The sequence below is a fragment of the Lactuca saligna genome, chromosome 6, assembly GCF_052625555.1.
Source record: "Lactuca saligna cultivar CGN05327 chromosome 6, ASM5262555v1, whole genome shotgun sequence".
NCBI lineage: Eukaryota > Viridiplantae > Streptophyta > Magnoliopsida > Asterales > Asteraceae > Lactuca > Lactuca saligna.
This window is the reverse complement of record NC_136422.1, coordinates 72126603-72135451: the sequence shown is the minus strand read 5'-3', so window position 1 is coordinate 72135451 and position 8849 is coordinate 72126603. Positions and strand designations below refer to the sequence as shown.

The following is an 8849-nucleotide window of genomic DNA, read 5'->3' as shown; positions in this document are numbered from 1 at the left end:
TTAACCAACAATTTCTATGATCCTTACAACCTGTTGTAATTTACCCTTAACAACACCCCGTGACTATTAGTCACCAAGCTCAATAAATACAATAATATATCAATAATAAGCTTAACCCCATAAGCCAATAACCAAATCTACCATATCCGTACATTTTAGTAAATTAGAGTTTACTACCCCGACAGTCCCAACTTACTATCTTACTGTGAGATTCACTTACAAATCTCACCAACATGTTCATAACAGCACTATATCACAAATACGAGTATATATACATAACATATACTCAAATATATCAAATCCCAACAATAATGTTGTATAAAACACTTACATAATAATGAGGTAAATTATACCTCCACGATCTTATAACGCGGTCTGTATCACACGTATATCTGTATAACTCCACCAATATAATATCATGTAAACGACTCCTAGGTAGCATCTCCGGTCAAATGCGTCAAAATCCTCCAAATGACATCAAAAAACTCATTTTTATACTCTACAGGCTCACCTGTCATGAACATTATTAGCTCACATTGTGAGCAATGTCCATACATGGTCCTGCCATGTGTTGTACTCTCCCGCCATGTGTCTCATTGATTCATAATGTCTCACATCATGAGAATCACTTGCTCACTTCGTGTGAGTCAAATGTCACATTGTGAAAATTATGGTTCATGGAGTGGTGGTCAAATGTTGACTTTTGACTTGACTTCCATTGACTTTCTCATAATAGCATCCTACTTTCACCTCAACCTTAAATAACCATAACTTTCTCATACGAACTCCGTTTTCAGTAAACTTTATATCCACGGAATCGTCATCACACGAACTACAATATTCTTCAATAATATTTTAATAATTAACATTTATACAAATTAACCCTTTTTGGGGTTTATCCCAGCTACCACTTTCATGGTATCTATATTTCACAAAGTAAGACCTGTTACAAAAAATCGGGTGTCACACTATCAGAGCATTAGTGAGCCCAAATAACATCACCACAACATCATAATGACCATAACGATTCCTGAAAGCCATCTTCAGTATATCCTCATCCCTAATCCTCATTTGATGATACCCCAACCGAAGATCAATCTTGGAGAACCCAGATGCACCCTGAAGTTGATCAAATAAGTCATCAATCCTCGAAAGTGGATAGCGGTTCTTCACCATCAGGTTGTTCAACATCTGATAATTAATGCACATTCTGTGCGACCCATCCTTCTTTTTCAGAAAGAGGATAGGTGCTTCCCATGGGGAACTACTCGTACGAATTAATCCTCAGTCTAGCAGCTCCTGAAGCTGTATGGACAACCCCTGTATCATAGGCGGAGCTAGATGATACAACGCCTTGGCTATAAGAGCCGCTCAAGGCACAAAGTCAATACATAACTACACTTGCCTCTCGGGAAGTAACCTCATCAATTCCTCTAGAAATACATTAAGAAAATCTCACATAATCGGTACCCTGTTTATATCTGGTGTGGCCTCCACCCTCGTATCTGAATAATAAGTCAAAAATAAAACACAACCCTGCTGAAGAAGTCTCCTAGCTCTTGCAACCGAACAGAGATTTGGCCCATGTGAGGTTCTCTCTCCATGAATAACCAGTTCTCCCCCACATAGGGTTTGACATCTGACCAACAGACGCTCGTAGTCTATCATGGACCCATTGGGCCCCAACCAATCTATCCTGATGACCACCTTCAATCCTCGCAATGGAATCAGAACCAAATCAATCCGAATCCTCTCCTAGAACATATTCAGAACATTCCCCGAAAATACCCTCATAGCACTGATGGTGCAGTCATCTGTAATATCCACATTGAGTGGGGAAACCAATGTCCATGGAGCATCTCAGAACTTCTTGTTGAGTGCAAGAGGTCCAAATGATTGGGTAGCCCCCAAATAAAAAAGAATACGAGCTGACAGACCATTGACTAAGAAGGTCCCAATACAAAATCATAACCATATAAGCATAATCAATAACATAAATAAGACATGAATAGATCACATACCAGTGAAGACGTTGGGCACTGCCCATGCCTCCTCTGTAGTCAACTGAAATGCACGATTCTTCACTGTAAGATCTTTTGCCTTGATCAGGTGGCCATCAGTAATCCTTATCGTCACGGGCACAGGTGCTGCCACTGCTCCTCCTCCTCTACCCAACCTTAGACAATCGACTTTTTTATGACCGGTCTGGTTGCAGTGGAAACAAATCAAGCTGTTCTTAGGGAAATCTTGGCTCATGTGACCCGACTAGCCACATGCATAACATACCATGCCTGCTGCTCGACAGGCTCCATTGTGCAACTTACCATACTTGGCACACCGGGCATATCCCTGCTGGCCCCTGATGGGAGGATCGAAGGTCTTAGGTTTCTTGGTCTGCCCTACTGCTACCTGAACCTACTCCGACTTCCACTTGATAAGGTGCTCCAACTTAATTTCCCGCTCTTGGGCCTTCTCCACCATGCTATTCAGGTCTTGCTCCCCAAAAGATCAAAAACTTTCAAATGACATCCCTCGATATGGAATGATACCTCATCTTATTCATCTCCTCTTCCATAAGCTTTTAAACTTGCAGTTTTTCGATGAAACTGAAAACCATTTTGTAGAAATCACCAACTTTAGTTGCAAACAGATGAAAACTCGCTTCAAGATCGATTGTAGAGTGCCTTTGATGCTGGTTCTGATTTGATACCAATTCCAAGGTCTTGGGAATGGATCTTACTAGTGATCAATAGCAAATACAATCGTAGAAAAGAGAATAATAGTAGAAAAGAAAAGAAATCAAGCTTGCACATGTTCTATTACTGAAAACGTCTGATACAACTCGATATATGACCGTGAACTGCTAGGCATCAAAAACTAACATATGACTGACTAACCCTCTATATATAGATAACCACGACAGGAAACAGAGTTTACGGTCGTAAGGTGTTTACAGCCGTAAAGTCATTACAGACCCGTAAACATCCAACAAACCTACCAAAATACTATATCAATACAAAACCACTATTACATTGCAAAGCCTAGACCAAACCACTAATTAGGCCCTGGAGTGTCCCTATATAAGGAATAAGATGGTCTCATTTCTGGCCACCATCCTCAATCCATAAACCCTCTCAAACCCTAATCTTTGTTAGTGAGCTGGTGTATAGCCATTGTGAGCTTATAAGTGTTCATGTAGGATCTTTGGAGTGAAGGAGGTGCATGGAAGAGAATAGAGTTGGAGTCCATACTTTGGATCTGAGCTTTTCTGTGGTGGAAGCATCATTTGAATGTATAAAGCTCAAAGCTTTCTCATCCTTTCTGTTTGTGCAAGTTATGGTCCATTTAAGAGTTTTTCATCCCAAAGCTTGAGGCTTTATGAGTTCTGACACTCCAAAGTTTATACCTATCCTTTTAAGTGTATTTAGTGGAGAGCATCCATAAAAATGAGGTCTTGATCGTGAGAATCAGCCCACGCATGGGATATGAGCATTTTGGAGCTAAGAAAGTAAGAGTTTTATGTGTTGTGACCTTATTAGCCATTCAAAGGCATAAAGTCAATAACTTTATGGACTAAGAGGCCTTAGGAAGTCCAGATCTGAGAGATGAGTTATGGTCTTAACGGGTTAACACCATGAGAAAGGGTCAAGTATAACTGGGCATACGTGTAGCGTAAATCCAGCACGCCCCACGTATTGGGTTGAGGTCCCCGATTAGTTTCATGTGCGCTTGTGTACGCTGAGCGTAGTAAAGGAGTACGCCCCGCGTAACCCAATTGTGGGCTTTTTGGTTAAGGTTCATGTTGGGCCTTAGGAGATGGGCCTGAGTTTTTGGGTTTGATGTAATAGAGCCTTGGACCATGAAGTTATATTTTTATGTTTTGGTCCCTTGTGTTGGGCTTGTTATTTAGTTCGAGAAATTGGCTTCGTGAGGACCTTTTTATTATTAGGTCCTGGTGGGCCCAATGGGTTAATGACGTTGAAGGAATGGTTATTGATCAACCTCTAGACTCAATGAGTAAGAATTTGGACAAAGTTCTAATTGAGATGATTGTTCGATTGGCACAGAGTAGTGGCCGGTGCGCAACGGTAACATTTTTAGGGTTTGTTCATCATCTGAGGTGAGTCTTCCCATTATACTTTACCAAGAGTGGTAATTAGAGTTATGTGACAAAGTATCTTGTGTGCTATTTATATGATGTACACTCCATTATTTCTATGTTATTTGTGCTATGTTTGATTTAAAGTTTATAGAGTTAGTTGCGGATGGTCCACAGAGTTAGGACCAGAGGGTCCATAGAGTTATGCGACTGGAGGGTCCCACTGAAACACATTGACCTGACGGTCATATAGAGTTATAGCCTCGAGTGGCTAATATGTGTTTTATGTGGTATTTTAGGGAACTTACTAAACTTCGTGCTTACTGTGTTATGTGTTATGTGTTTCAGGTTCTTATCTGGATCGCGGGAAGGCGGCGGCTCGATTGTACACACACAAGAGAAAAGAGTCATGAATCGGGATCCTAGATTTTTTTATAATGTTGGAAACATTGATAATTATTAAATGGTTTCCAATTAAGATGACATGTGTTTTATGAAAATAAAAATGAAAAATTTGTTTTGAAAATTCTCGGTGTTACACACTGATAATCATGTTCGCACCAACAATCAGCAACACCTTCAATCACTGATAAGCAGTTTAAACCGGTTTACTGTTTTAGTTCACCGATTCGAGCATGAAACCCGAAGCACCTTGATCAATATTGAGATTTGATTGATCTCAGAAATGGAATCATCCGATGAAATTAAAACCCTAGAAGACGGTACCAATTGGAGAAGTCGCATCTTGTATCCTACTCTCGTCGGAGGTTTTTCTCTAACTTCACTAGCTTTAATTTTTCTTTATTTACATGAAATTTGCAGAATATGAACAACAAAGGATTGAACACATAGGGTTTAGATGTATTTGATTATTAATATTGTATATGATAAGTTTAAAACAATGTTTTTCTGATGCCGAAACTAGGTACGAGTTAATAGTGAATTTAATTTGGCATTTGGTTTTTCGTCATTCAACTTGATATTAGGGTTTTGATCAAACTTTCGACTAGAAAGTGTTTGCATCATGTATTCATGCTGTGGCACTATTAATGCTCATCGTTTTTACTGTATTTATATTACATATTCATAGAAAGTTCCTAGTAAGTAAACACACCAAAAGTATAGTCCGAAAACTATGTTGTAAATATTTGTTTTTTGATTAGGAATCGTTAGAGGAGGCATTGAAGTTGCATCAAAACATCGAAAGGTTCACGGCCTTGCAAACATGTCTACAACTTGTGCCACTAATCTTTCCATAGTCACCGGTTGCTATTGTGGTAAAGAATCATTATTCACTTCTCCTTTTTGCTATCAATGATCAACAACTAAGTAAACTACTTTCTAGTAATCCCTTAGTGTTTTGTGTATTTTATACAATTTCAATTCTATCGGAATGGAATCACGAATTCAAATTCTACGGAATGGAAACACGAATTCTAATTCTGTTGGAATGGAATATCGATATTTCACATTAATTATACATGTTCTACAATTTTTCGTTATTGGTTTTAGGTGGAGTTAACAAGTCTGCATATTTTCCAAATGAATATAGTTTTTTTAGTTATCATTTGCTAATGCATTATTGGATTCTAAACTACAATTGTATTTGTTTTCACAAAAGTTGATGCTTGAAGAACGAACAACAAAATTGAAAGTGTTTCTTAGCAACATTATTCTTTTAGAATGAATTAGTGTATTTGTTAGATTTTTTATGTTTTTTCCCCGATTTGAAAGTTTTTTTGTTTTACTTTTTTTACAATAAATGTAATTCTTAGCAATTGTTACATGTATTCTATAAGAATTAATCTAATTTTTTGTTTTAATTCTTCAATTGATTGTTCGAGAATTTTGTTATTCTACAAGAAATTTTTAAAGTGATGATCAAGAAATATGTTTCAGAATATTTTTATTATTTTATGGTTGAAGAATATTTTTATTTTTGAACATACTTAAACATATTGTTCCAGAATGTCTGAATTAAAAACCTTATAATTCGTAAAATCGGATTCTAAAATTAATAGAATCTATGATCCCTTAAAATATGCAAATTTCCTTTATTAAATCTATATTAATTGACTAAAATCCCCTTCTAGTTAAATTAGAGGGTATTTTTCAATTATATTTAATTCATTAAGATGTATTAATCACTTTTTTAAAATAAGTAAAATTGATTGGCTCACATTTATGCATACAATAATACACTAATTACTTTGAATATATATATATATCTATATATATATCTATATATATATATATATATATATATATATATATATATATATATATATATATATATATATATGAGTTAGGTTCAAATGTTTTTCACAAATATTGTGTGCACATATGGACCAATCAGAATTAAGCACAAATTAAATTTTTAAATAAATCAATAATGGTAAATTAGTAATATTTCATGTATATTAAATAAATTCCAAAAATAAAATCAAATCAAATCCCTATAAAATTGCAATCAGTTTTTAAACCCTACAAAAATCACCATAACTCCAAACACCAAATCACAACCACCGACGTCTCTTTTTTCGTCGGAGAAAATCACTTCTCCATTCAATACCAACCATTATCTTCTTTATTTACCACCAACACCACCTAGTTTGACCAAAACAAACGCGTTGTCTATATCAAGGTTCTTATTCTTTTTTCTATCTTAAATTCCTTAAATTCTTTTGCGTTGCATCCATTCTATCATAACTCATAATCACATTCTTCACCATTACTATCGATTTTACTGGTTTTGCTGGCCATAATATCTCAACGGTTGTTGCTACAAGTTGTTCTTATTTATTTGTAAGTAATTGTTAAATTTTTGAAGTTTTAATAATGGTATGCCATAAAGAAATTCATCGTAAGGGTATGGATAGTCGATCAAAATGAAACTCAGTCATAAAGATGGACCATTAATTGAATATAGCTTCGTTAAAACTTAAATCGTCAAAATTCCAACTATATTATTTTATATTAATCAGATAAATAACTCAAAGTGCTTAATACATGTTTATGATTATTTAAAATTGATTGCATTTGAAAACATCCTTTCTTCGGTGGCTTTTTAATTAATTTGTTGCTTATTTTAATTAGAATTTTGACTTTTGTCTATAATTTGTGTGGTGGTTGGTTATTAAGAATTATGAATTTCATTAATCGCAGGGAAGGAATCAAAGATATGTCTCGTTTTATATGTGTAAGTTTATGATAAATTGAAGCCTACTAGGTGTTTGTTAAAATGTTAAAATGTTTATGAACTTCATTATTTGTATGTGTTTTGTTTCAGGGCTACTCAGAATGAAGTAAGGTTTCTTGGAACAACAATGGTAGATGGAAATTAAAAAATAATTTCATAAAAGGTAATCTTCTTCCTTCATCCACATAAAATATGAACGGGATCAGCAACAGGTAACCTTCTTCCTTCATTTTTTTTTTTGTGATTCTTGACTGAATCGATATACCCAAGTGGTTAATTTGGGCTTTAGTGTTTGATAGGGGTAAATGGAGCAACCTATCTCCTATGAACCATCTTGAGTTTCTTTCTCGTTGTTAGCGGTGGGAAAATGAAGGGACAAAAATAGCAGCGACCGACGATGGTGGAGGAGGTGTTCAATGCGGCCAATAGATAAGTGGAATGGGGGTTGCTCCGGCAGCCTCCCTGTTGCTTCTATTAACTTTTTCTTTTTAACTAAAATCGATGGAGTTTTAGTGGGTTTTGAGTTTGATTTTTGACAGGAAATGAACAAGGGAAAACGAAATGTGATGAGGTTGCTTCTTCTTGATAGGTAAATGAAAGAATGAAAAAAATGGTTTTAATGATCAAATGCAGATTTTTGTAGATCAATTTGGTGATGAGTTGGGTTTTTATAAATTGTTTATTATTTTAGAAATTCAAGACACCATTCTTTGATGGCAAAGAACTTGTAGCTGGAAGTATTGATGATTCAATCTATGTTTATGATGTTTATGATTCAATCTTATTAACCATCGATGGTTAGAAGAATGGTATGCATCTTGTTTGATAGACTCTCTTCCTAGAGACCTTGTTTACCTTTTTATAATATTTTTGTTTATTTCATTATACTGGGAGCTGCTGTTAAGTTCAAATTCTGTAAGAATATTCAAAACTATTATGCAAGAATGGTTTATTTTGTAAGAATATTATTGATGTATTCTGATAGAATTGTATTTAACAAGTTATATGTTTAATGTGTAGTTGTTATAAGTGTATCACTACAAAATATTTGGCAACGAATTTGTAATACAAATGGCTTGAAGAATGGCTTGAAGACATGATGGGAAAGACTCCTTGTATAAAATCATTCTGATGCAATACATTTCTGAGAAAATGCTAATCTCACAAATTGTCAATCTCATAGAATGCTAGCATATTTTGAAGTATTTTTGTTTATTTCACAAAATGTTTCTAAGAATGAATGTAATTACTTATTCTAAACTATTAAAATTCGTCTTATATAAAAGTTGTATTCATAAAAAATTATTGGTCCTGATAATATGTGTTTATAATATTATGTTTATAGTTGTATATCATTCTGACAAAATTACAGAATATCATTCTAACAAAATAACATTCTGATAGAATAAAATCGGTTTAGGTTTACAAATTATGTTTGAAATTGAATTAATTTGAAAAAAAATCAAAATTTTTAAATCAAAATCAATAATTATCGTATAAATCTCGATTTTCCTGTTTTAATTTTGTCTCAATTGACTAAAATGCCCTTAT

The 8849-nt window shown here is 34.7% G+C and overlaps 1 long non-coding RNA gene across 3 annotated transcripts; it reads left to right on the top strand.

The window, feature by feature from the left end:
* The first annotated feature begins 6603 nt into the window (after positions 1–6603).
* On the top strand, positions 6604–8534 carry LOC145001967 (uncharacterized). 3 transcript variants are annotated; one of them, XR_013661761.1, is made up of 6 exons: positions 6604–6743; positions 7265–7298; positions 7389–7510; positions 7588–7887; positions 7990–8107; positions 8319–8534. It is a non-coding gene; the product is annotated as an uncharacterized LOC145001967 (long non-coding RNA). The 3 variants fall into 3 exon arrangements; XR_013661760.1 differs by having other exon boundaries at positions 7389–7887; XR_013661762.1 differs by lacking the exon at positions 6604–6743 and adding an exon at positions 6793–6904 and having other exon boundaries at positions 7389–7887.
* The last annotated feature ends 315 nt before the right edge of the window (positions 8535–8849 follow it).